Here is a 26,931-nt window from a genome sequence, read left to right as displayed (position 1 = left end):
AGCTTCCCAAAGTGCTGGGATTACAGGCGTGAGCCACTGTGCCTGGCCTATATCTATGATTTTTGTGTTGGTGTATTATGCAGAGGAAGTGACCCTTGCATCACTATGAAATATCCCTCTCTTTGGTTATCTCTTTGTCTTGAAATATTCTTTGTCTGATCTTGATATAGTCATTTTGGCCTTTTTGTGTGCTTTCAACATATCTGTGTATTTATATTTAAAATATATGTCTTATTGATAGAATGTAGTTGAGCCTTCCTTTTAAAAATTTATTCGAACAATCTCTGCCTTTTGCTTGGAGTGTTAGAGCATTTATACTTAATAGCATTTTCGAGATAGTTGGTTTTAGATCTAACATTTTTTTATAGTTGTCCCTTCAATTTTTGTTCCTCAGTTGCTTCTGTCCTGGTTTATTTTAGATTAACTGAGTGTTTTAAAAATTCTTTTCTAACATACCTATTGGCAATTTGGCTATACTCCTTTTCATTAATTTTAAAGGTTAAGAGATTATAATATATATCTTTCAGTTTCAGAGTCTGGTATTAATATTGCATCACTTACTATAAAATATAACAAACTTGCAACCATATAAGGCTATTTACCTCTTTTCTTCTCTCATATATACTAAATTTGTCACATATATTACATCTACATACATTATAAAATGCCATAATAAATTATTCATGTTTTGCTTTAAAAAAATTGTATTAAAAAATTAAGAGTAAAATGTAGAGCTTTATATTTATGATTTCTGGGGCTCCTTATTCTTTTTTATAGGTCTGACTTTTTATCTGGCATCATTTTTCTTTAGCCTGAAGTATCCCCTTTATTACTTTTTATAGTATGGGTTTGCTGGTGACAAATTCTCTTATTTTCTTATAAAAATTTTTAATATATATTTTTAATAAAAATTTTCTTATATAAAAATTTCTGGGTTGAGAGGTTGTTGGGATTTTTTTCTGTTTTGCCATTAAAGATGTTGTTCCAATATTTTCTGGCCTTCATTGTGACTGATGAGAAGTTACAAATAGCTTTAATCAAATATTTGCTCTCTTATATGTAATGTGCCTTTTTTCCTCTGCCTGTTTTCAAGATTTTTTCTTTATAGTTGATCTTGAGCAGTTTGACTATAATGTGCCTAGTCAATTTTATTTACATATATATCTGTCTTAAACATAGAACTTTTTGAATCTGAAATTAATTTATTTTAATTTTTATTAACTTACGTAATTTCAGTAAGTATTTCCTCAAAAACTTATTCTTTGCTATTATCTGTCTTCTCTTATAGAGCTATAATTACCTCTTGAAATTTGTTCAAAAGGTCCCTAAGACTTTTTTTGTTTTTTAAAACATGTTGTTTTCCACTGATTTCAAGTTTGGATAATTTCTATTAATCTATTTTCATGCTTACTATCTTGTTGCTCTATCATTTCCAATCTTCTGTTAGGCCCAGCTAGTGAACTTTTTTTCCTCTGATACTGTATTTTTTAGTCCTAGAAGTTCTATTTGTTTTTTCCTTTTTTTTTTTTTTTTTTTTGTACTTTCTATTTCTAGGTTAGAATTTTGCACATTTTAATTGATTCTGAATCTGTTTTTCTTTATATTCTTAAACATAGTTGTAATCGCTATTTTAAAATGCTTGCCTGTTAATTTTAAATTTGGATTGTTTTCTGGTTTTTATTTGACTGTAAAATAATTTTGTATCTTTTCTGGATATTGTGAATGCTTTTTTGTGGAGACACTCAATTGTTATTTCCTTCACAGAGTATTCATTTGTTTATGGAAGACAGTTAAGTTGGCTGAACTCAAAATACAAGCTCTGTCTCCCCTGTACTTAACAATAGCAGACTCATTTCTGTTCTTTTAGCCTTTGCTATGCTGCTTGGAGCCTGGTTCTTGAAGCTACTTAGATAAATGCTTTTTCTATCTGTTTTCTTAGCCCTGAGAGATCAGGTTGGGGCCTGCCATCGGGCTACAGTTCTTTTACAATTCAGAAACTTACCAGTGCTGTTCCCTTCTCCTACTATTGACTTTTCTCGGGTACTTGCCTGGTTTGGTCACTTTCAAGTGCCTCCAGGTAGTTATTCTTTATATTTTGTGTTTGCAAATATTACCTGCTGGAGGATTAGTCCAATAAGAGCGATTACTAGAACCAAACCCTACCATAATTGAGGAATAAGCTTTGTGTGGTTAGCCACTGGTATTTGGAAGTGATTTGTTACTACAGCATGATTTAGCCTATCATGATTAACATTAGGTACCAACTGAAGCATTTGTTTTGATTTTAAAATACTGTTTGTTTCAGAAGCAGAGTCTCGAGCTTTTATGACAGTGCGTAAAAATACAATGCCATTTTTGTTGACTTTCATACATTTTCTGTAGGGCATTGATCTTGAAAAAATAAATTTTTTCAGTTATGGTACTTTTTAGAAAAGTAAGCCCTGCAAAGTGTGAAAAATTATATAATTCATCACTGGTTTTCCTAGTATGAGTACCATACCCTTCTGCCTATGAAGATCCCCTTGAGACATCCTAAAGAAAAATTTTCCTCACAATTTAAATTACTCTAGACATTTTATATTTCCCCATACTGTGCTTTTAAGACTTAAATATTGTATCCAAACTAATTAATTCTTTGTATACAGGTTTTATTTTATTATAGAATATTGTCTGCCTTTTCTCCCCGGTGTTTTTATAATCAATGTGCATTTACTCCTTCCCGTTGCAGAAGTCTGGATTGAGAAAGCTAATTTTATTTCAAATCATGCAATAGAATTAGAATAATAATGAAATTGCTTTTGCTTTGAATTTTATTTAATTAACATTCACTGAGAAATCATTGAACTCCTACTATTTACAAACCCATCATTTTGCTTCTCTCTTTGGTAAGCAAGAGTATGGCTACCTGAGGCTCACATATTCCAAACTATGAATAGAGAAAACACACATTGAGTTTAGAAAATTATATAAAATTGTTCAACTATGCAGATTGGCATTATATACTTCCCAATAGGAGAACTTACACAAAATTCTTACAACAAAAGAATAATGCTTATAACAAAAACGTTTTGATACAAGAATTTTGTGTAAGTTCTCCAATTGGGAAGTATACAACAAAATTCTTATAGCAAAATTATAACAAATATGTAACAAAATAGAACAAAATTCTCAAGACAATTTGGGGATTTGGGTAACTGATCAGATTCTTTTATGTATTCAGAGCCTCAGTCCTCCATCCTCAAAGGCCTTCTCGTCATTTAAGGTACAGAGAAGCTTTGTTCCCATTTATCTCCTATCTCTTCCTCTATTCTTTCACCTACTCTAGGTCCTTTTTGTTTCTCACCCCTGAGTTCCCATGTTCTTCTCTGCGTGGTTATCAGTTCTGCCCCCAAGAGTCCCCTACTGCGATGGCCCAGATTATGATAGGTTCTTTTTTGGAGAAGAAGAATATAAGGGAAAAGTAAGCTATTCTACTCTCAGCATGTGGGATAAATGAGAAAACGTTCACATTACGCGGATTAATTATTTGATAGGCATTATGCAACAGAGTCTCCACCCTTCTCATATCCTCCCCTTGGTATGTGTTCAAACCTGATAGAAGAAAGGAGAGGGTAGAAAACCCCAAAACACTTTGTGACACATATTGCCATAGGTACAGTAAATCAACGGTGAATGAAAACTCAGCCTAGTGATAAATCAGGCTTCTACACAAATAATTCAACATAATGTGGAATGACCCAAAGCAGCATGATTTATGATGTAATCAAGTACCAGGAAAGGAACACTCATTCTGCTGCTTTGCCTGGAGGGTTTCAGGCGAGCATTTTTTTTTTTTTTTAAACTTAAATTTTAAGTTCAGGGGTACAAGTGCAGGTTTGTGACATAGGTAAACTTGTGTCATGGGGATTTGTTGTACAGATTATCTTATCACCCAGGTATTAAGCATAGTGTCAATTAGGTTTTTTTTCCCTGATCCTCTCCCTCCTCCCCCTTCCACCTTCCGATAGGCTGCAGTGTGGGTTGTTCCCCTCTATGTGTTCATGTGCTCTCATCATTTAGTTCCCACTTAGAAGTGAGAACATGTGGTATTTGCTTTCCTGTTTCTGTGTTAGTTTGCTAGAATAATGGCCTCCAGCTCCATCTATGTCCCTAGGATGTGACATTTGAATAGAATTACACCTATAACCCTTAGCACTAGCAATTATTTCTCCAGTGGCATCCTCTCCCTAAATCTTTTGCATGACTGGTATCTCTTCTTCAGGTATTCGTTTGAGTGTTACGCAGTTAGAGGTGTCTTCATCATCACACCTCTGTGACGGTAAACTCTCTGTGATGGTAAACTCTCTGTGATGGTAAACTCAGCCATTTTCTATCACGGCACCCTTTTCTTTCCTTTTTAGAGCAAATCATCTTCTTTACTGTTGTAGATATTTTATTATTTAATGTATTCATTCATTTATTGTCTGTTTCCCCTCTTGAATGCCAGCTCCATGAGGGTAGTAAGCTGAGTCTTGTTCATTATCACATTCCTGGTGCCTAGCCTCATGTCCAGCAGAGTAGATGCTGAATAAATATTTATTGACTAAATGAATTGCAGCATAGCTACTTAGAATAACCGTAATCATTTGTTATTACAAATAATATTGCAATATAACATTTGCCTGTATATCATCTTGATTATATTGTGAGCCTCTTAAAAAAGATTCCTGTTTTATTCATTTTAGATTCTTTTTTACTATGGCAATTCTTCCTGCTCTCTCATAACTAGTATGTATTCAATCAGTTCTTTCTTCATAAATAAATATATAAATTATTATTTATTCTTCCTTTGTCCATTGACTTTACTTGAAGGAAGGTAAGGCCATTACAAAGGAGACTTTTTAAAAAACCTATCAAAAAGTTTAAGGAAAAAAATAAGTTGTGCTGCTCCAAGTTGAGCAAAAATAATTCTGCCACTTTGCAGAAAGAAAAAAAAAAAAAAAAACAAAGAAAACTTTTGAGATCATTTTCTAGATATAATGTGGATAAAAATTGTGACAAGATGAAATATTCAAGAATGTGACCACTAAACGGAGCCCTGTTGGAAACGGTTTTGATTTTTATCCTTGGACATATCTTGAGAGGTCATAGTCTACAAGGTGACCAAAAACGGCATTTCCTCCCTGCCAATGCTTGGTACATTCACTTTGCCTCAAATGTGGCAAACATCTCAGATTTATTCCTTGATGTCTCAATTTTAGCATGAACTCCTGAGGCCCTTTGAGTTACAAGTTGACAAGCATGAAGATTAAGCAATATCTGTTTTAAAAAAGAAAAACATAGACTTCATGGTACTAAAATTCCTTTTAATGTTATGCCCTAGCGGGACTTTTTAATGTAGTACCACCCCTTGTCAAAATAACCTTGGAGTCCAATTTATCCCTTTCTTTATCATGATTAAGTAAATTGCCATATAGGTTGATGGAATGATAATTAAACATTTGGCTGGAACTTGTGCCTGTGAATCAATTCAAAATGAAAAAATATTGAGTGTCTACTATGCACGCAGCCAGAACCAGGTATCGCTGGACCCTCATTGTTTGTGCTCTAGCTGGAGACACAGACATCGAAGCAGGGAATTTCAGTGTCATGTGGTATTACTCTATGGTATACATGTGGTGCCCCAATAGCTCTTAGAAGGAGTATCTCATCCAGACATGATCAGGGAGATCTTTGTACAGCTGCATATCAAATGCCATAAAAGCGATCTTAATCTGGTTTTATTTTTCCATAAGAGTGTGTATCTTCAGAATAGCTTTTATTTAAGCATTGTCATCACACTTGCTGATTTTTGTTTGTTTAAAATATTCATTCTTGCTTGCATCAATATATCCTATGTCTAATTTATACTGGTGCTCACATAACAAAACCATCTCTGGGCTCCAGATTATGAGAGTTACGTGCTGCTAAAAACATATCTGTAAAGATCAGTTTTGTCCTTTAATAACTAAACTTTAGTGTATGAGAATCAAGATTGAACTACTTTAATCTCCAGAGTAATTATGATAGCAAGTATCTGGTGCATCACAATTTTTGAACTGGCAAACTCTGAATTTATGCAGTGAATTAAATTTGACATAGACAAACAACTAATTTTCATAGTGCAGATTTTGTAAAGCATAGGCAAACATATAAGAAAAGGGAGGTCACATCTAGTTGATGCCAACTTCTGATATGGTAGGTCTAGGGAAAATATTGGCTACCGGAGATTAAAAAAAACCCACTGACTACCAAAATTACTAGTATTGAACATTTGCTCTATTGTGGTTCACCAGGACAATTATAGTAATTTACCATATGTATTGCCTTAGACGTCTTTCTCCACTGCTAGATTGAGAGCTCCTTGAGAATTAGGATCAAGTCTTTGTGTCCTAATGCCTAATAGAGTAACATAACTTCAGTACATAATTCAGGTTTAATCAATATCATATAATTAATTGGTTGGCTTAACAATTAAAACCACTAAACCTTATGCAAATGTGAATAGCTGAGTGAAGGTAGCTGTCTTTGATTTGTACACTGTTTGTATCCAGAGCACCTAAAACATTTAATATGCTTCTGTTAAATGAATGAGTATGGTCCCTCATGTCTATATGGAAAAGACATGGTCTTTACAGATAAAACTCTGTTGGCAGAGTGAGCATCCTGTAGCTATCTTCAAGATGCTCAGGACCTACGGAGACTGCTTGATTCATATGTTCATATCTTGGTTAGAAGAGAACAGAGGCCTGGTGTAGTGGATTGCACTTGTAATCCCAACAGTTTGGGAGGTCAAGGTAGGAGGATCACTTGAGGCCAGGAGTTCAAGAACAGCCTGAGTGACATAGTGAGAACTTCTCTTTCCAAAAACGGAAAGAAACTCCCCCACTTCCCCAATTTCAGAAATTAGGTGAGCATGGTGGTGCAAACCTATAGTCCCACCTACTCAGGGGGCTACGGTGGGAGGATCACTTGAACGTAGAAGGTCGAGGTTACAGAGAGCCATGATCACGCCACTACACTCTAGCCTGAGTGACACAGCAAGGCTCTGTCCCAAAACAAAAAGAATGGAAGCTTGTTTTCTTTTCTGGGTATTCTCTTTGCTTGCTCACTCTGGTGGTGAGGAATGATCTTCAGTAATAAGCAGTGAAAAGTATATCTTGCATGAGCAGAAGAATAAGAAAAAGATTTTTTTCCAGACTCCAAACCAATTTTACTTATTTATTCCAACTGTAGTTTACTTATTTATGATGGAATTTTATTTGTACATCAAGATCTATCCTGCCAGGAATAGAGCTATGTAAGAAAGAAAAAAATGAAAAATAAAAACCCCAACCACCACACTGGCAAAAAAAAAAAAAAAAAAAAAAAAAAAAAAAAAAAAATTCACAGGTTAGCAACAAAGCAAAATATTTTTCATTCTCGCCTCAAATTTTTGGCACAACCAAGGGACAATTTTCTTGAGCAAAAGGGAAGAGCAAAAAAGAGAATGGCGATTTGAAAGTGGACTGGTCTTAAACACTGGAAAGGGATGAATAGTGAAAACACTAGAGGCTGCTCAGAGGCCTGATTGCTTGCTTTCTGTATGTGCTTTTTCTTTTTCACTGAAAGGCGTATTTTTCTATCCATCAAGTTTTATAGTTTTCTGCCAACTATTTCACTGGAACAAGTTTTCCCTTTAATTTAACAGTGCACATATTACTGTCCTGTACCCACAAAAACTTATTCTGAGATAGTGCTTATAAATGCATGTCTCCAAGACTCAAGATGAACAGAAATACAATATATGCAATTTGGAACCAAAACACAGCTCTTATTTATTTATTAGCAAGTACATTGGTGGCATAGTCGTTTCACCAGAAGGTCATATTCAATGAATTAAACATCACCAGGTTCTGACAACCATATAAACTAAGGGTTACTGAGAAAAATAAAATGTCACTGATTTTTCTGGCTCATTGGATCTTCTGTATGGCTTTACCCATTAGCTAGGGCTCGAAGAAGTATTCATCTTCATTTTCCCATCATTGCCAAACCCATGGATGTTGTGGCATTTGCCATAGCACACACACACAAAAATGAAGGTTTAAAGGGGATTTAAAAAGAGAGAAAAATTCTTAATCATGCTTTCATAACTTTTGGTGAACAGTTGGTTGAAATTTCCAAATAACTCATTTCAAAAGGATAATATCAAAACACATGCAAAAAATAAAAGTCTAAATAAAGCACAATAAATTATTTCACTGCTAAGGTATTAGATTTCAAAGAGAGAAGAGAGTACACATAAGGATATTAGAGTAGACTATATTGGATCTTTGGGAATTGCTGTCAGATATTGATGAAAACAGAGAGACTGTAGGAGATCAGATAAAAGAGAGAAATGATTACATTTGGAAGAACAATGTGAAATACGTGGCCAACAGAGATTTCAAATGTAAGCTAATAGCAATCCACGAAAGAACAAAGTTGGAGCAAGTCCCACATCTCTAACCACATTTACAATCATTCAGCATCTGTAAAAATTTTTATGTAGCATTTTTCCTCATTTCAAAATTTGTAAAATATATATTTAATAGGTTTAGCATGTCAGTCAGTAATTTTGTCCACAGGCAGTGAAAAGGATTTGTGTTTTTATAAAATGAGCTGGTTTTCTGGTGATGCTACCCTTCAGTCTGCCCCAGCCAGCTGCAATCACGGCGGCTTCACAGCCCAGAGATACTGTAAACAATGGTGTTCTGTGCATTTCACTATGCACGCTGGTGAGAAAACACAGCATCTTAGGCTTTCATCTCCTTTCTTCTGAGTTTCACACCCCCTCAATCTGGAACAGAGAGAGTCCATGTTCAAATTGCTTGCTTTCTTCCTTTCCTTACCAATCACCAAAGAGAGCGTGATGTGAGAAAGGTGTTCCCAAAACATATTTTCCTGTCCGATAGGAACACTTTAAACGGTATATTGTAAATGATCAAAGATTACTCAAACTGAAACAAAATTTGGCAAGAAAAATTTAAAAACCAGCTGAGACAGTAATTGAGAAGTTGAGCTGGGTCAACCAGTTCTCTACAATCAAGGTTGTCGGGTATACCTGGTACTGAAAGACCCCTTTGCAATCTCATTTTATTAAGATAACCTGAAGTGGTCACAGCACGAGTAGCCGTCTGGTTTATTTCAATCATACAGATGTCACTTCATGACATGACGAAAGACTTTTAAATGACCTCAGTTGTATTCTCTACTTTGTTCCTGTTTATAGTTGTCTGTACTTGCCTAGGGGAGTGATTTAAAAAAACTGAAAGAGAGAGAAAAAAAGATAGTAGATGTCAAAGGCATGCTAGTGGGGAATCCTGAATCAATTAATTAATACCATAGATCCTATCCCTTTTATATCTTGGGATCTATTACAGCAGTGATTTGCTTTCAGGTTGGGGCATGAGCACCTCAATTAGTAGCTGCTTTCACATTGGAAACCTTTCCTATCTTTGTGGGCAATGTCAATTTAAAAGAGAATTTGTAGGCGAAAACTTCTCAGAGCTACCCAAACTCCATTCTCATTCATGAGCTCTAAAGTGGTTTGGTTTCACAACTTTATTTGGTGGTGTGTACACAGGGGTTCAGAAAGGTTTTCTACCCAGCTCATTCATCTGACATCTGTAACAGCTCTGTATTTCTATGTATGTGATTCTCTATTCCAGAGGCTTATAACAGAACACTAGGCCTTGCAGCTGAATTACAAAAAGAATTCAATATAGTTGGTATTCCATGGAGAGTTCTCTTAGTGGAGATAGTTCAGGAAGGGGTTTATTTTCTTAATTTGCTTTCTCAGTTATAAAATCTTCCCAATTTCACTGGAAGTAGAAAACATATCTAACAGTAGTCCTGCATTTTCAGAGAATTCCCATCTGTTGGCACTTTTGAACAATATCCCTGGGACAGATTTTTGAATTTGTTTCAATCTTGATTATAGTCTACACAATGAACAAAACATATTTCTATACAATGGCAAATCCTAAGTGATAATATTGTTTTAGTTTGGGAAAAATTATTTTTCAAGTAAAGCTATACACTTGGTATTGTGAGGGGGAAAAAAATGGTACTAGAGAGAATTAATTTTTTCCTCATAACAAGTTACATTTTCATCTGAAATGATTTAGGTGGCATAACAGTAAAGATAAGAGCAAAATAACTTTAAATTACAATTTCTTGCAGTTCTATAATGGCTTGATGTCACAGCTCATGGGGTGTTTTTCTTCCCCATGTCTTTCATTGTATTTTAGTTTCTAAGGAATGTAATACATTTAGTATTGTAGTTAAACGAAGATGCTCTGAAGTTAGACAGCCTGGGTTTCAGTCCTTGAGTAATCCCTTGGTAACGTGTATGAACTTAGCAAGTCACTCAACTTTCTTGAGCCTCAGTTTACTTATCTATAAAAGTGTGACAATATTTTTGGCATAAAATCAATGTAAAATGGAGATAATATGTCCAAAGTGTTTTACTCACTGCCAATGATAAGGTAATTGCATTATATTTATGGTTATATTGGCAGCATTTTTAATGTTTTTATAATAAGAAAGTGATTTTTTTCTGCTGCCTTTAGTAATCAGGCTAAGAAAACCTATAAAACTTTGTAAAATGTGGGCACCCCTTTTTTCTTCCCCTCAGGACAAGACCCTTAGCTTTCCAGCACATGGTTGCTGCTCATAAACTCTTCAAATCTAAGTTTGTTATCAGGAAACTATTATTGTAATAAGTCAAATTCCAAAGAAAAACAATGTCAGTAGATTTCACTAAATATATTATCAAACAATATAAAACATAGGCCTAACCAAACAAGTGTCCTCAGTCTCTGAAGAAATGCCTGTAGGTTGACCTGTAAAGTTAATTTCGTATCACTGACTCCTCTAAGGAAAATAAAAATAGAGAAACAGTGTCCCTGCTGATTACTTTTGATGGACCTCAAGGGATGAAGATGTTTCAGCTGTAAGAGGATTTTCAAGTGGGTGTTTCTAGTTGGTTTCTTAAGGTTAAATTATATGGTTTTATTCACTTTGAGGATGTAACAGATGAAAATATTTGGCTTTCATAAACTCATAGGTATCAGTTATCTATTGTTATAAAAAAAACTACCCCAAAAGTTAATGACTTAAAGTAGTAACCATTTTATTTGCTCATATTTGGGCTGGGCTCAGCTGGGAAGTTCTTCTGCTTATATCATGTAGGGTCACTTCTAAAGCTGCAGTTAGCAGTTATCCAATGGCTAAATTGGGACTTTACAGGCTAACTTGACTTCAAAGATGTCTCTAGAGTTGTGGTCACTATCAGCTGGGCCACATGTCTCCAACAGAATAGCCTGGACAGGTAGCCAGTTTCCAAGAGTGCAGGAGAAAAGCTGCAAGGCCTCTTGAGACTTAGATCACATCCCATCACTTCTGCTGCATTCTATTGGTCAATGAAAGTCAGCAGGATAAGCCCAGAGTTATGCATATTTAGAGGAGAATCATAGTAGCTATGCTGCAAATAATCTACCATACCACATAAAAACTTTATAAAAATAAATCATGTCATGTATAATTTCTACTTACCATCCTGATTCTTTTAGATTTTTTCTTTTAAACTATATACTGTATGACAGGTGCTAGAGATAGAAAAGAAAAAAGATACAGTTCTTACTCTAGGGAATTTTATATCTGATAGAAAAGACAGAAACTAAATAGACTTCCTAGATGGTTAGTGACTCAATGACCATGTGATGTGGTTAGTTGTGTTCAGCTGAACTGCTGAATCTGGTGAGGCATTCCAGAAATGTGTGTCATTCATCACAAAATGGACTGAGGAAGAAAGTTTATGTGTGTTGTCTGTAAACCCAACCCTATTGCAACAAAATAATAGAATCAAGTAAGTCAAGATACATTTCTCACTGAAATTGAATCAGTGACAATGTCATCATACTTGAATCACAGTAGATTTTAGATCCCTTTTTAGAGGCAGATTAGGGTAGTAGTTAAGAGTTTGGCTGTCTAAAAATAGCACAGTATCTCAGTATCCTTACTGTAAAATAAAGGCTATATAATCTAACTCATTTACTTATACTTTAGAACAGAGAACAACATGCAAAGTATGAAAAAATCATCATCTTCAGATATAAAAGCATTATTTTATAACTAATGAAAAACATAAACCCTCTTCAAAAATCTTTGAGTGAAGATTCAGAATTTGAATGTACTCAGGTACCCAGAGTTTCTCTCTTTTGCCTCCTAATGTTCAAGAATCTTGAACAAACAAACAAGAAGGTTGTAGAGATAGTATACTGATTCAAATTAGGAATCCATTTTCTCTTCCTGAAACTTGATTCACTGAACACAATACGAGGAAAAAGTGTGTATTTGTTATGTATGTATTTACTACTGATGATAGCAAATGACTCTTGATTTTGTTTCTTTCTGATAGAAACTCTGTTTTCTTATAATGGACATTTTTTAAATTCCTAACTCTCCAAGAGGTATTGAGCATGGAAGAAAGATATCAATTCGATGTGCCCTATGGTACAGCTCTGTCAATCCAGAAGTAGGCACCAAAATTTGTGACATCAGAATAAAGGTAATATTTCAGTGTCTTCAGCAAAGATATGCCAACAGCCTTGTGTTTAGGGACATATTTCCAATTTAAGAAGTTAGTTTTTATCTATTCAAAAGTTATGATGTAGCACCAATTAAATAATGAAACACCTCTCTTCATTTATAGACACTACCAGCCAATGCCAGAAAATTCTTGCAGCTCACAATGCCTGACTCTAGGTTGTGATTTTTGGACTTTAGTTGTTTATGTCATCACTTGAGCATTATTTAAATATGTTTCTCCTTTTAATTCAATTTCCTGTTTTGTTTTCTCAAAACCATAAATCGTCTCTTTAGAAATTTTACAAAATGCATATTGTTCTCCCGTGAGACCTGTGCTGCTCCTCAGCTGGGCATCGCCTGCCAAAGGACATTTTTTTTTGAAAAGTTTTCCTTTTATTGGGTTCGCATAATGGTTGCAACAATTCTCAAGTAATGAAAAAAGAATGAAGAATGCATATCCTTTCCAGTACATAGCCACAATGTTAATGTTAAGGCGAAGCAAAACAAAACAAAACAAAAACCCACCCTAAAAGTGGTCTTGGACACCCAACCCTCCTCTCAGCTCCCTTATTTGGATTCAAGATGTTTCCTATCTTCCTCCTCTTTTTCAAAATAAACTATTTATGCTCAAAGAAAATCTGTCATCTAGGGTATCTGTGAAAATGTTCTTGTGGTCTGGGTTGGATCTTTGCTTCACTACTAACTAGTATAAAATTAATGGGGGACATGACTTAACCTTTCTGGGCCTATATGTGTCTCATTGGTAAACTAGGAATAATGGAGTTTACTTCACTATATTGTTTTGAAGATTAACTTAGAGAAGGCATGTAACAGTGCCTCACACACTGTGAATTGAAGCTACATATATTAATACATCTATTGTCTAATATAAGAATAAAAACACCATCCTCTGCCCCCATTGCATAGCTGATAGACAATGTATATGAATAAAACTGAGTCTTAACTCATTTTGGTATCTACTGCAGCACATAAGAGACACTAATTATTGTCTGCAGAATTTTTTACTGTCAACACACATGTAACATTGTACATAGCAGCAGATTATGTAAGTCAGTAAACTACAGCCTGTGGGCAAAATTTGGACCACTGTCTGTAAGTAAAGTTTTATTATGAGAGAGTCACGCCCTTTTATTTAAGCATTGTTTGTGCTGTTTTTGTGCTACAATGAAGAGTTAAGTATTTTCAACAGAGACCCTTTTATTGCCCTCAAGGCCAAAAATAGCTACTATCTGGTCTTGGCCCTTCATAGAAAAATTTGCCATCCTTTGACCTACAGAATTGAGTTACCTGTTTACTCCTGCCTCAGGACATGGTTTCCTGAAGAACTCCTTAGTTCAGGTGTTACGGACTTCTTTGAGGATTATGTTTTAATATAATTGCCTCATTTTCCCCCAGATGACATTAGTGTACTGCTTTTTTTAAAAAAAGAAGAAAAAGAAACTGATTTCATTAAAAACGAAAAAGAATGGGGGCTTATGAGGTACAGAGACACGTTGCTAGCCACAGTGGGAACTTTGAAAAGATCAGCAAAGGATACTATAACGGAGGCGATGAACCAGGGGCTCTGGTCTCAGCCCCTCCACGCTGACTTGCAGTATACTGGCAGCAGTGTTATCATCACAAGCTGATGAATGAATACTACAGCTTTTGTTTTCATCTCTAGCCTTTCCCTGGGTCTGTGTGTCTACTTTAGCCTCATGAATAATGCTACCACTTACAGATACTGAACAACAATGTGACAAGAACAGACAGATTCATGGAAACATGAATTAGAGACTAGTTCCATTATTCATTTCACACCATGGCTAACACCCTTGCTTTTGCAGAATAGTATATACATGTGCCCCTAATTCTCCACGGTCACACTCTAGGTGCTGTAGCACATTGCGCAGCTGCGATTTGCTGACCCTAAGGGGAACTAAAGTAATGAATAATTGACTTGGGGTTCTCTCTTCTCTATCTGGCAGCTACTCACACTGTACTTACTGCACAAAAGAGGCCAAATTGGCATGGCTTTCGACTATCTCTGCAAAATCCATTTGGATCCATTTCTACAACTGTGATCTACTATCAACCTGGGGGGCAAAAGAGAAGTCAGCCCCAGGAGCGTGGAAACCACTATACTTAAAACTATATCCTTTGCTTATTTATTTCAAGTAAAAGGCCACACAGACACAGAAAATTAGAAGGCTCGTGAAATAAGATTTAAGTTCCATTCTGGTTACAGGGTCCTCCCTGATGTTCAATCCTAGAGGCTATACCTCCCACTCTTGAAGAATTTCTAAACCTTCCAGGCCCAGGAGAGTTTTCCATGTTGAAAGATTGCAGGATGGGACCCCATAACCATCCCCCAAAAGTTCAGGCTGAAATTACATGCAGGCCAAGTTTGTATGGTGCAGCCCTCTGTAATTGTTGGGTCTCTTCCAGAAGGCTCTCAACACATGGGACTCCGATGAAGTTCAGCATGTGGAAAGGGCTGAAGCTTGAAGCCTGTGTATTTGTAATGGAAACACAGCAGTGACCCCATGATCCAGGTCTGTATCTGTGCTGCCATAAAATGTGTTTCTCTAAACAGAGCAGCAGGAGTGCCAGTGAGGAGTGGAAGCAGGGAGGTTCTGGAAAGACTCCCTCAGGTAGGGAGGTAGCAGGGCCTCCTAATAAAAAACCATGCACTTAGGGAGTGCTATGTAGTTTGCAAAGTACTTTCACATTTAAGATTCTCAGGATAAGCCTCTGAAGTGGGTAAGACATTCTTTTCCTTCTTCAACACATGAAGCCACTGAAACAGAAAAGCCAGATGACTTTCTGAAGGTTTATTAGAGACTTTGCCAGAATCAGATCTAACATCCTTTGACACCCAGCTCAATATTGATCTATGTACCTATGTGACTATCTAACCTGGGGTAAATATTCTAACACACTATAAAAGATGAGCAGCTATCATTAGAACAGAGAATTTATCATGAATCAGGTTCGCCTCTGATATGGTTAGGCTTTGTGTCTTCACCCAAATCTCATCTTGAGCGGCAATTGCCACAATACATATGTGTTGAGGGAGAAACCTAGTGGGAAGTGATTGGATCATGGGGGCGATTTTCCACATGCTGTTCTTGTGATAGTGAGTGAGTTCTCATGAGTTCTAATGGTTTTATAAGTGTTTTGACACTTTTCCTTTGCTCATTCCTCTCTCCCCTGCTGCCATGTGAAGATGTGAAGATGGTGCCTGCTTTCCCTTCCTGCTTTCCCTTCTTCCATGATTTTAAGTTTCCTGAGACCTCCCCAGCCATGAGAAAGCATTAGTCAATTAAGCCTCTTTCCTTTATAAATTACCCAGTCTTTTGAAGTATCTTTATAGCAATGTGAAATTGTACTTATATAGAAAATTGGTACTGAGGTAGTGGGGCACTGCTATAAAGATACTTGAAAATGTGGAAGCAACTTTGGAACTGGGTAATGGGCAGATGTTGCAACAGTTTGGAGGGCTCAGAAGAAGACAGGAAGATGTGATAAAATTTGGAACTTCCTAGAGACTTGTTTGAATGGTTTTGACCAAAATGCTGATAGTGATGTGGACAATGAAGTCCAGGCAAAGGAGGTATCACATGAAAATAAAGAACTTATTGGCAACTGGAGCAAAGGTCCCTCTTGCTATGTTTTAGCAAGGAGACTAGTGGCATTTTGCCCCTGTCCTAGAGATCTGTAGAAGTTTAAACTTGAGAAGATGATCTGAAAATGGAACTTAGGTTTACAAGAGGAGCAGATCATAAAAGTTTGGAAAACTTGTATTCTGACAATGTGATAGAAAAGAAAAACCAATTTTTCTGGGGAGAAATTCAAGCCAACTGCAGAAATTTGCATAAGTAATGAAGAGATGAACGTTAATCATCAAGACAATGGGGAAAATGTCTCCAGGGAATGTCAGAGAGTTTGGTGGTAGCCCCTCCCATCACAGGCCCAGAGGCCTGGGAGGAAAAATGGTTTTGTGGACCAGGCTCAGGGACCCTGCTGCTATGTACAGCCTCTGGACTTGGTGTCCTGTGTCCCAGCCATGGCTAAAGGGGTCAAGGTACAGCTCGGACTCTTGCTTCAGAGGGTGTAAGCCCCAAGCTTTGATGACGTCCACATGGTATTGGGTCTGAGGGTACATAGAAGTCAAGAATTGAGGTTTGGGAACCTCTGCCTAGATTTCAGAAGATGTATGGAAATGCCAGGATGTCCAGGCAGAGGTGTGCTACGGGGGCAGAACCCTCATGGAGAACCTCTACTAGGGCAGCACAGAAGGGAAATGTGGGGTTGGAACCCCCAGACAGAGTCCCTACTGGGGCACTGCCTAATGGACCTGTGAGAAGAGAGCCACTATCCTCCAGACTCCAGAATGGTAGATCTACTGACAGGTTGCACCATGCACCTGGAAAAGTCACATGCACTCAATGCTAGCCTGTGAAGAAGCTGTCCAAGGTTGTGGGAGCCCAGCCATTGCATCAGTATGCCCCACATGTGAGACATAGACTCATTGGAGATCATTTTGGATACTGAAGATTTAATGACTACCATGCTGCGTTTTGGACTTATATAGCCCCTTTGCTTTGGCCAATGTCTCCCATTTGGAATAAGAGCATTACCCAGTGCTGGTACCCCCATTTTATCTTGAAAGTAACTAGCTTGCTTTTGATTTTACAGGCTCAAAGGAAGAAGAGACTTGCCTTGTCTCAGATAAAACTTTGGACTTGGACTTTGGATTAATGCTGGGGTGAATTAAGACTTCGGGGGACTGTAGGGAAGGCATGATTGGTTTTGAAATGTAAAAGGGACATGAGATTTGGGAGGGGCCTCGGACAGAATGATATGATTAGGCTTTGTGTTCCCACCCAAATCACATCTTGAATTGTAATCCCCATAATCCCTAGGTGTTGAAGAATGAACCTGATTGGAGGTGACTGGATCATGGGGTCAGTTTCTCCCATGCTGTTCTTATGATAGTGATTGAGTTCTCAGGCGATCTGATGGTTTTATAAGTGTTTGGCAAGTTCCTCCTTTACTCATTCTTCTTTCTCCTAGTGCCTTATGAAGAAGGTGACTGCTTCCCTTTCTGCCATGATTGAAAGTTTCCTGAGGCCTCCCTAGCCTTGCAGAACTGTGAGTCAATTAAACCTCCTGCCTCTATAAATTACCCAGTCTCTATAAATTACCCAGTGTCAGATAGCATCTTTATAGCAGTGTGATATTGGACTAATACACTCTTCCCACCCAAACTCAAACCTCAAACAAAGAAAATAAGTTTGGAGATGCAGATGCATTACATTGTTTATAAAACTGAAGATCAGGACCCACTAATAGACCATGACATACTAATGATGACAGAGTGAGAGGAGTACAGATAATACTTGTCAATCTTAAGGATTATATTAATAAATAACCTTGAGAACATAAAGCTTCTTTCAGGAAATACAATCTAGTATAACTAAATGTTTTAAACGGTCCCTTCAAACCTTGTATGGGAATGATTTTATCTTTACTGATGAGTCTGGAGCAGAACTAATTAGGCACTGCTAACCAGAAGTTCTGCCATAGCCATCAGTCAGGGTTCAAAAAGCTGTGAGTTGCCTAAGAGGACTCACACACTTCCATTAAGACATCAGTGAATAGGATAAAGTTCACACTAAAAGTGAAGCCCAAGAGAAAAGTTATTTGGTTAGAGGCACAGATGTGGCTCGTCCTGGCACACACACCTGCAGAGTCCTTCCATCAGTCATGAAAGAAAGTTCCTTGTGACTGAGTTCATCAGATGTGCAGCACGTCCCACTGCCAGCTCCTCCCACTGCTCCCAGGCAGCCTATACCTCACAGTTGTGCTTGGTGCCTCACCCACCTATCTCCAATTTCTCTCTGCCACATCAACCTGCTCCAAAATATTAAAGACAAAATTGTAGTAATGCAGAATATCTTCATTCCATGAAGACTTACCTAGCGTTTTTGGACTATATGGTCCTAAAACACAAAGTCTATCCAAATCGCAAGCAAAAGACATGTGACAAGAGTCAGGCATCAAAGAAATTCATCCCAAAATAATGGACTTCAGTAACCAGACCCTGGTTCCTGCTTAGCTAGATGTTTCTACTAGTCTTAGGAGCATTGCTTCCACAGATACTTGCATTAATTATGGTGCTCCATGCATCTCCCTTAGAAAGCAAAAATATAAACATCTTTAACTGACTTTCTTTTTATACATTTTAGTATGAGTAGAGCTCCAATTCATGTAATACTCACTAAAAATAAATGTCAACTCTTTCAGTCTCTCAATATAAAATCACATCACAGGCAAAATAAAACCAAAGTTGTACTACATTCACCAGAAACTTCTGTTTTGTTTTGTTTTGCTTTTAATTACATGTTGAGGAAAAGAGGCACCTAAATGTCACCACTAGTTTTTAATGATAATTTAATTTCTTCAAAGTATCTGCCTTCTATGGAAGTGTCCCAAATTGTTCTTCAGAGCCATGGTTCATCCAGCTCAAGATCTTGGCATAGGAACTTCATGAAGGAATATGGAGGCTGTCCTCCATGTTGCCACTTTTCAATTGTATGCCATATATATTAATAAAAGGCATCAAAGACCCTGCCACTCTATGCAATTGTATAGGTTGTGCCCTGCATAAGAGGGACAGGCTGAAGACCACCTTGAGGCTGAAATCTGTCCTACACACAGGAGTTCACCTGGAAGAAGAGCACTTTTTTGTTTCGTTAGATCAAAGGAGCTGCATGAGCTTGCTGGGGCCTGGCCCACCTCTGACTAAACTCACCCTGAGCACAATGAAATCAGGGAAGCTTATAAATCAATCAATAAACTTATGGTGTAGCATTTCCTTTGGGGAAAGGGTCGTAGTGACACTGTAAGAGAATCAGAGTTAAAGAGACTTTAGCTAATGATTTAACAAGCAAAGCTTATGAGCTTTGCCATTTTTATGATAGATGGCATTAAATGGCCATTACCTTCTGTGTAAGAATAGTAGCTTTTACTTTGCGGTGGCACTGAAAATTATTACTGGATCAATATCTGCAGATTTCCTTCTTCCAAACTTCTCCAAAAAGAAGAGTTTTGGGTTACTATGTCATAATTGATGCTTTTCTGTCACACTGAGTTCTGGCTAACAGAAAGATTCTCCAGATTGTCAGTGAGCGGCAGAGCGGAAAGTTGGCTCTCTGGCACCCAGTCTCAAAGGAACAGGGATAGAGCAGATATAGGGGGCTATTTGAGTAAGAACAACTGTGATAGCTACTTTTAGCTATCACTATGAGTATAGAATTTTGGGGAAAGAGAAAACTATTTGGAGTATTTATAGGAAGTTTTTCCCATATTGCACAGAGTAAAACCCCTGGCTTACAAACTATAGGAAAAAAAATCAACATTTTTTTTAAAGACTTTTTTGAAGTAACTCCATGCAAGGAGGAAGTCATGCAGGATCCCAGTAATAATAAGCGGCATTATTCTTCTTCAGCATTTGGGACCAATAAGAAGATCTTCCAGTACTGAATGCTCATCATCACGATATTTGCAGATTGGCAAGCTTGAAATTTTTAAAAATAAAGCCACAAAAATTTTGACAAGCATTAGAGAAAGGCTTTCTAAGTATAAAGCAAAAAGCATTGAGGAAAACATTCATATATTTGAGAACAAAATTAAAATTCTCTGTATATTAAAAACATTATAAATAAGAAACTAGGGATGCAATATTTGCAACGTATATGGTAGACAAAGAGTTACTATCTGATACATTTTAAAAAAGTTATTTTACATCAACAGGAAAAACAGGAATTCTTTAATTGAAAAATAGGCAAGGAATACAAAGAGGCAAATTACAAAAGGAAAATAAACATAGAAGTTTAAATTCAGCTGTACCAGTGTCACACAATAAGTTCCATTTTTGGCTATTCAAATTGGCAAAGGTTAAAAACAGAAATGAATTCCCTGTGATGGAAGATTATGGGAAAGCAGACACTCTTCTGTTCTGCTGGTTCATCAGTATTTCTGTGTAGAGGATACAATAGTAAATGAGGAAGGCAGACCCAGCCCCCACGGAACTCAAGGTCTGTGGCGAAAGCATCACAAACACAGATAGAAATAAAATAGGGTGGATTTTGGGTGTAGCTATCAGGTAGAACCCACATTCATTACCCAACTCTTCATCTGAACCCTGTAGTGTAGACATGGGCTAGAAAGGCCAGAATCCAGTCTTTTGGAATGCATGTGGCATACAAGGTATGTTTCCATAGTGGGGCTTCTCATTAAAACCATCCTACAGGTGGGGCCAGAACCAGGATTAGAGAATGGAGGAACACGTTTACTCTTTCTCAGCATTGAAAATAAAGAAACAAACAAGTGTAAAACTATTTCCACTTCTTGTTAAGAAGAGGAAACTGTAAATATTTATAATGTAATATGAAGATTAACCTGATGTGTTGGATGTTTTTAATTCCATGATCTCAAGCCAATTCTTCTCTTTAAAAATGACCTTCCTTATTATGTATGGCCAAAAAACTTTATATGATTTAAATTCTTTTATTGTTGTTAAGGTTTATTTTATGGCCCAGAATATGATATTTTGATAAATGTTCTCTGTGTTCTGAAGGAGAAAAAAAAAAAAAATGACCTTCCTGCCATTTAAAGTAGTTTTAAACTGTCTACATCTTAACCCATTTACTCTAATTTTGGACTATATTCTAAAAAGTAATAATTGAAGAGAGGCTCAAAGTTGTATGTTTCTCTCAGTATTGTTTGTAATAGAAAAATAAAAATTAGAATACTCTACAACAACCTGAAAACTATTTAATAAAAGATTACTAGAAATAGTTAATACTTTTGTTTGCTAAGACTTTTTAATGAAGAAAAATGCTCTGAGCATATTTTACATAAATAAATAGTTTATAAAATGGTATGTTTACTACATCCAAATAGTTTTAAAATATATATAATGATGAGAAAGACCAAATGTATGCATTAAAATGTTAATAGTCATTTCCCTGGGTGGCTGAAATGCAAATATTCAAATATTTTGGCTTATATTTTGAAATTTCCTATACTTTCTAAAGTTTCTACAGAAATAATTGGGGAGGAAATGTATAATCCTTTCAAATTTTCCTTTTTGGAGTTGTGCATGTCATTTAATTTCTCGAAATGATGAAGTACATAAATGATTACAATTCTTCTTTTTATAACCATGAATCATCAGGAAATCATGGTTAGAATTTTACTCTTTTAGTTTCTTGGTAGAAAAGTACACCTGACTCCAGTAGTATCTGTTATGTTCATTTAGGAAACATCAAAGAGTACAATTACATCTCAGAACTGTGAGAAACTATCCACATTTCAGTGCTTAAGTGAGTTATTCCCAGGGGTGGTTTTGTGATGCCCCATCCTGTCATTTCCAATGACTATTTCTGATGTTATTTCATATTCCTCAAAGGATGATCACAATCTATGAACCATCTTTTGCCTCACCCACTCTTTAATCTTTCATATGTAATCTGTTGAAAGTTCTCTTTGATGCTTCTTTTCAAACCTATATGGTTATTTTGAATATTTTTTTGGAACATTTAAACTGCATTTTTAAATTTAATTCTTTTTAATGGCAAAATCAATTTCTGATCAATGTGGAAAAGTTAGAAAACACAGGTGAATCAAAAAAGAAAATATGTCTCATAATCCCACAGCCCAGAGAGGATGACTTTAAATCCCATGGTATATTTATGCCTTTTCTCATGCATAAATTTTCACTATACATCACACAAACACACATATTTTCACCAAATAGGATATTACATATACATTTTGTGTTTTCACTTAGCAATATACAGTGAACATTTTTCCAAGTCAACAAAAATGTATCTACAGTATCATTTTGAAGTGTAAAATGTATTCAACTATGTAATGTTTATCATTTATTTAATTCTCTAATAATAAAATTTTTAATTTTCTATTTTTTAAATGTTTTTTTTAAAACACAGACGCCTGCTCCCGCTTTGCCTTCCACCATGAGTAAAAGCTCCCTGAGGCCTTCCCAGAAGCAGATGCCACCATGCTTCCTGTACAGCCTGCAGAACCATGAGCCATTATTGTCATAAAGTGCACTGCAATGAACAACCTTGTAGTTAAATTTGCATGTCATCTAGCTTGAGCTACATTTTTTAAATACATATGTTGGATGCTAACAAATTTATCAAAGCATATTCACAATTCTGTCCTCTACATGTGATATACAATAAAAATCAGTATTTCTTTCTTTTTTTCTTTTTTTTTTTTTTGAGATGGAGTTTCACTCTTGTTGCCCAGGCTGGAGTGCAATGGTGCAATCTTGGCTCACCGCAACATCTGCCTCCTGGGTTCAAGCAATTCTCCTGCCTCAGCCTCCTGAGTAGCTGTGATTACAGGCATGTGCCAACACGCCCAGCTAATTTTGTATTTTTAGTAGAGACAGAGTTTCTCCGTGTTGGTCAGGCTGGTCTTGAACTCCCAACCTCAAGTGATCCACCTGCCTCGGCCTCCCATAGTGCTGAGACTACAGGCATGAACCACCGTGCCTAGCCCAGTATTTCTTAAATTAAAAAAAATATATATGAGAATCTCTTTTAAAGAAAACATTTCTGCAGACCCCAATTTGTATTTAAATTTTTTTATCAAGTGCCTTCTTAATATTTAGTAACATAAAGTAGGTATAAATTATTAATGTTACAGCTCTATACAACTATAAAACCAAAATCAATTTACAAAATAGGTAAAACTTCAGGACCAATGCAATTCAAACAAACAGTTATTTAATATGCCAACTGGTGTTGTTTCGCTAAAAGTGAATTGCTGCTTGTAGAATGATGGCCAAGTTCACCTTCTACTAGGCAGACGTGGAAGACTGTGTGTATCCTGTGATGGCTTTGTTCTCCACAAGCTTTTTTCAGCTTGATGTATTGAAAAACATCCATTCCTAAGGCCACCTAAACACTGCTTAGCCTTCATTTTGCTGGTGTTCATCACTTGAGTGCTGGCTGCCACTCAGTCCCCAACCTCCATTAACCCAACAAAATAGTAGCACAACTTGACTTGGGTTCCATCACCATCCTAAATATAAACGCAAATGTAAGCACTGAATTCACCAGGTTGTTCTTGGGTCTAAGGAGGTCATATAACCCAGGATATAGTTAGTTTTTAAAAAGTAGCACAAAAGCAAAATGTAAACTTTTAAAGTTTTGTAACAAACTCCCTGATGTTGTTTGGATCTGTGTCCCCACCCAAATCTCATGTTGAATTGTAATCTTCAATGTTGGCTGTGGGGGCTGGTGGGAGGTAACTGGATCGTGAGGAGTGGATCCTTTATGAATGGTTTAACCCCATTCATTCGGTGCTGTCTTGTGAGAGAGTTCTCATAAGATCTGGCTGTTTAAAAGTGTGTGGCGCCTCCCTGTTCTCTCTTCCTTCTGCTCCCGCCATGTAAGACGCCTGCTCCCGCTTTGCCTTCCACCATGAGTAAAAGCTCCCTGAGGCCTTCCCAGAAGCAGATGCCACCATGCTTCCTGTACAGCCTGCAGAACCATGAGCCAATTAAACCTCTTGTCTTTGTAAATTACCCAGTCTCGGGCATTTCTGTATAGTAATGTGAGAACAGACTAATACACCCCCTAAACCCCCGTATGCCCCAGTGAAAAAGGCAAAGAAATTGGGTGTCATTGATTCACAGCAGATTCCTTCCACCTTGTGTGGAGGAGAAACTTTTTTTTTTTTTAGGCGGAATCTCGCTCTGTATTCCAGGCTGGAGTGCAGTGGCGCGATCTAGGCTCACTACAAGCTCCACCTCCTGGGTTCACGCCATTCTCCTGTCTCAGCCTCCCGAGTGGCTGGGACTACAGGCGCCCGCCACCACGCCCAGCTAATTTTTTGTATTTTTTAGTAGGAACTTTTGACTTTCCTCAAGGAAGAATAAATGTTTAGAGTACCAGAGAGATTTAGAAGGGGATTGCTCACAATCTTGACTATGTGAGGTACTGTATAACATACATTTATATACATCAAAAGGCTTAGCCAAATTCTGGAGGCAGTATTTCTTAGCAGTTATTTGAACAACAGGCTTTGGAGCCAATCAGGTTTGGTATATAATCCAGATTCTGTTTCTCATTTATTTTGTTCTTTGGAGTATGTTACTTAAATTCTCCTACCTTCTTTTTATTTGAAACTGTAACCTGAAACTTTCAGGTGTGTTGTAACAATCAAATGAGGTTTTGTGTGTAAAGAAACTCTAACACTGCTTAGTACTTGTATAAAGTCTAAACTTCTTGATATGGCCCACGAGTCACTGTCTCTCTGATATCATCTCCTCCCATTCTTTTCGTAACTTGCGGTCAAACTTATTCTACTATGAGCATTTTTAGCTTCTTCCTGCCTGGAGAACTTTACACCAGCTGCTCCATCTGCCTGAGACATTCTTCTCCCAAAATTCACAAGACATACTCCTTTATCACTCTTCAGTCTCTGCTGAGACATCACTTCTGCCTAAAATAAAATGGTCCTCATCACTCATACACAATTCTTCTGCGCCCTGACTTTGCTTTATTTTTCTTTCCTATAGATGTTATTGCTCCCTGAAATTATGCTATCTGTTTATTTGTTTGTCTGTCCTTTTTCTGTCTCCCCATTGAATGTTAAGTTTTCTGACATTAGGAACATTGTTTTGTTCCCTATCATATCTCCAGTGCCACAACTGTACTTTTCCAAAGTGAGCACTCAACATTTGTTAGTTGAAACTTTATCATCCCTGAAACAAAGCTTTGATATATTTTGGTATTAAGTTGTAAAAATTGTAAGTCTTTCATACAGACAATTATAAGATAAATTAACATCAATTACTAAACTCCTACCACATATTTAGCACTGTGGTAAGAGCTCTAAAGAACGGGAAACACATATAACAAGAAGTTCAAGCATAGAACAATTGAGATGATATAAAATAAATATAGTTTATTACCATATGCAAGACTCTAGATTTTTTCACTTAAATTATTAATAAAAGGAACTATGGAATATAGAGAACAAATGGAAAGAAGAAAAGCATAAAAAAACCCCCACAACCATGACACCTTGGTATCTTACTTTTATTGATTTTTTTTCAGGTGTTTGTATTTATAAGAACAAACAAAAACTTTAACAAATAATTCCATAATTTCAGTGGCTTAACTTTCAACAATTCACAGTCGAATGAGGGACTCTGTTCTACACAGTCATTCAGTGACAAAGTTTCTTTACATCTTGAGGCTCTGTAGTCTTCTATCTGCTTAGATTCCTCTCAATTCAGCCAGTAGGTGAGTAAAGAAAGCGAGGACTGCATGTTCTGTATAGGTCAGACATGGAACTGCTGTATACCAGTACAGGCTCCAGAATATTCTATTTATTCCGGAACCCAGGCATGTGGCAATACCTAAAGCAAGGAACCTGGAAACTACAGTCTTGCTGTGTGACTAAGAAAAGGTTATCATGGATTTCCTGAGCAAAACAGTCTCTATTACAGCACTAAAAAAATAGATAGTTGTAATATTATTTAATAATATTATTTAGTAGAAATTATAAATCTGGAGATACAGTCTAACAGAGACGTTTCTGTTACATTGGGAATAACCACACCAAATCACCAGTTTATTTCAATAATAAATTTAAAAACTTACAATTGTGTTTTAATTTTTATCCTGGTACCACTATGAAAGCCATTACCATGCTATATACTTTCCTAAAATTCATTTTGGTAGTCATTTAAAACATTTGTGACTCTGAGGTACAAATCGTTACAACTTTTGTGATAACAGTGCATCATAGCTGGCGATAGTCTTGTAGGTTCATCTATCACCTTTTATAATATTACTGTCACGGGATCCTTGGGGTGTTGCTTTGCCAACTGGAAACCTCTGTGCCTGGCAGTGCTTTCTGCCTGAGTATTGTTCACACCTGCTGGGCTCCTTCTGCCCACTCAGCCTGGCAGGCTGCAGTTGGCTCATGCTTCTGGCCCGGATCCCACACCTGCCAAGGGCAAGCAGGCACAAAGTGGTGAGGGGTGTGTGGGTGAGGCAGTGGAGGTCCTGCCACTACACACAACCAGGCACACTAGTGACTGCAATGGGGTGGGCAGTTCCAGGTGCCAGCACAGGTGCCAGCTCCATTCAAGGCTGTGGCTGGACTAGAGGTACTGCATGCAACTTCTGCTGTGGGCGCCCACATCTGGATGAGGGGAATGCAGTAGTGCCTGGAAAC

General features: G+C 36.9%; 1 long non-coding RNA gene across 4 annotated transcripts in view; it reads right to left on the bottom strand.

Annotated features, from left to right (window-relative positions):
* Positions 1-7,810: 7,810 nt before the first annotated feature.
* LOC116270512 overlaps positions 7,811-26,931 on the bottom strand; it is a 209,179-nt gene continuing 190,058 nt past the window's right edge. Inside the window, exons 4-5 of one of the 4 annotated variants that reach the window (XR_004178564.1) lie at positions 11,599-11,651; positions 7,811-9,307 (exon numbers count right to left, since the gene is read on the bottom strand). This is a non-coding gene — a long non-coding RNA (uncharacterized LOC116270512). Of the gene's footprint in view, positions 11,652-24,855; positions 26,701-26,931 lie in introns of those variants that run through there. The other 3 variants (XR_004178562.1, XR_004178568.1, XR_004178569.1) reach the window with 3 other exon arrangements.

Source organism: Papio anubis, chromosome 1 (assembly GCF_008728515.1).
Source record: "Papio anubis isolate 15944 chromosome 1, Panubis1.0, whole genome shotgun sequence".
Classification (NCBI taxonomy): domain Eukaryota; kingdom Metazoa; phylum Chordata; class Mammalia; order Primates; family Cercopithecidae; genus Papio; species Papio anubis.
The sequence above is the reverse complement of the archived record's forward strand: the minus strand, read 5'-3'. Positions and strand labels throughout refer to the sequence as shown.